Raw genomic sequence first — 2,500 nt, forward strand, 5'->3', positions numbered from 1 at the left:
GCACATTGGTACCAACGACATAGGTAAAAAAAGGGATGAGGTCCTACGAAAAGAATTTAAGGAGCTAGGAGCTAAACTAAAAAGTAGGACCTCAAAAGTAGTAATCTCGGGATTGCTACCAGTGCCACGTGCTAGTCAGAGTAGGAATCACAGGATAGCGCAGATGAATACATGGCTTGAGCAGTGGTGCAGCAGGGAGGGATTCAAATTCTTGGGGCATTGGAACCGGTTCTGGGGGAGGTGGGACCAGTACAAACCGGACGGTCTGCACCTGGGCAGGTCCGGAACCAATGTCCTAGGGGGAGTGTTTGCTAGTGCTGTTGGGGAGGAGTTAAACTAATATTGCAGGGGGATGGGAACCTATACAGGGAGACAGAGGGAGACAAAAAGGAAGCAAAAGCAAAAGACAGAAAGGAGATGAGGAAAAGTGGAGGGCAGAGAAACCCAAGGCAAAGAATAAAAAGGGCCACTGTACAGCAAAATTCTAAATGGACAAAGGGTGTTAAAAAACAAGCCTGAAGGCTTTGTGTCTTAATGCAAGGAGTATCCGCAATAAGGTGGATGAATTAATTGTGCAAATAGATGTTAACAAATATGATGTGATTGGGATTACGGAGACGTGGCTCCAGGATGATCAGGGCTGGGAACTCAACATCCAGGGGTATTCAACATTCAGGAAGGATAGAATAAAAGGAAAAGGAGGTGGGGTAGCATTATTGGTTAAAGAGGAGATTAATGCAATAGTTAGGAAAGACATTAGCTTGGATGATGTGGAATCTATATGGGTGGAGCTGCAGAACACTAAAGGGCAAAAATCGTTAGTGGGAGTTGTGTACAGACCTCCAAACAGTAGTAGTGATGTTGGGGAGGGCATCAAACAGGAAATTAGGAGTGCATGCAATAAAGGTGCAGCAGTTATAATGGGTGACTTTAATATGCACATAGATTGGGCTAGCCAAACTGGAAGCAATACGGTGGAGGAGGATTTCCTGGAATGCATAAGGGATGGTTTTCTAGACCAATATGTCGAGGAACCAACTAGGGGGGAGGCCATCTTAGACTGGGTGTTGTGTAATGAGAGAGGATTAATTAGCAATCTCATTGTGCGAGGCCCCTTGGGGAAGAGTGACCATAATATGGTGGAATTCTGCATTAGGATGGAGAATGAAACAGTTAATTCAGAGACCATGGTCCAGAACTTAAAGAAGGGTAACTTTGAAGGTATGAGGCATGAATTGGCTAAGATAGATTGGCTAATGATACTTAAGGGGTTGACTGTGGATGGGCAATGGCAGACATTTAGAGAACGCATGGATGAATTACAACAATTGTACATTCCTGTCTGGCGTAAAAATAAAAAAGGGAAGGTGGCTCAACCGTGGCTATCTAGGGAAATCAGGGATAGTATTAAAGCCAAGGAAGTGGCATACAAATTGGCCAGAAATAGCAGCGAACCTGAGGACTGGGAGAAATTTAGAACTCAGCAGAGGAGGACAAAGGGTTTGATTAGGGCAGGGAAAATGGAGTACGAGAAGAAGCTTGCAGGGAACATTAAGGCGGATTGCAAAAGTTTCTATAGGTATGTAAAGAGAAAGAGGTTAGTAAAAACAAACGTAGGTCCCCTGCAGTCAGAATCAGGGGAAGTCATAACGGGGAACAAAGAAATGGCAGACCAATTGAACAAGTACTTTGGTTCAGTATTCACTAAGGAGGACACAAACAACCTTCCGGATATAAAAGTGGTCAGAGGGTCTATTAAAGAGGAGGAACTGAGGGAAATCTTTATTAGTCGGGAAATTGTGTTGGGGAAATTGATGGGATTGAAGGCCGATAAATCCCCAGGGCCTGATGGACTGCATCCCAGAGTACTTAAGGAGGTGGCCTTGGAAATAGCGGATGCATTGACAGTCATTTTCCAACATTCCATTGACTCTGGATCAGTTCCTATCGAGTGGAGGGTAGCCAATGTAACCCCACTTTTTAAAAAAGGAGGGAGAGAGAAAGCAGGGAATTATAGACCGGTCAGCCTAACCTCAGTAGTGGGTAAAATGATGGAATCAATTATTAAGGATGTCATAGCAGCGCATTTGGAAAATGGTGACATGATAGGTCCAAGTCAGCATGGATTTGTAAAAGGGAGATCATGCTTGACAAATCTTCTGGAATTTTTTGAGGATGTTTCCAATAAAGTGGACAAAGGAGTACCAGTTGATGTGGTATATTTGGACTTTCAGAAGGCTTTCGACAAGGTCCCACACAGGAGATTAATGTGCAAAGTTAAAGCACATGGGATTGGGGGTAGTGTGCTGACGTGGATTGAGAACTGGTTGTCAGACAGGAAGCAAAGAGTAGGAGTAAATGGGTACTTTTCGGAATGGCAGGCAGTGACTAGTGGGGTACCGCAGGGTTCTGTGCTGGGGCCCCAGCTGTTTACATTATACATTAATGATTTAGACGAAGGGATTAAATGTAGTATCTCCAAATTTGCGGATGACACTAA

This window comes from Pristiophorus japonicus, unplaced genomic scaffold (genome assembly GCF_044704955.1).
Source record: "Pristiophorus japonicus isolate sPriJap1 unplaced genomic scaffold, sPriJap1.hap1 HAP1_SCAFFOLD_247, whole genome shotgun sequence".
NCBI lineage: Eukaryota > Metazoa > Chordata > Chondrichthyes > Pristiophoridae > Pristiophorus > Pristiophorus japonicus.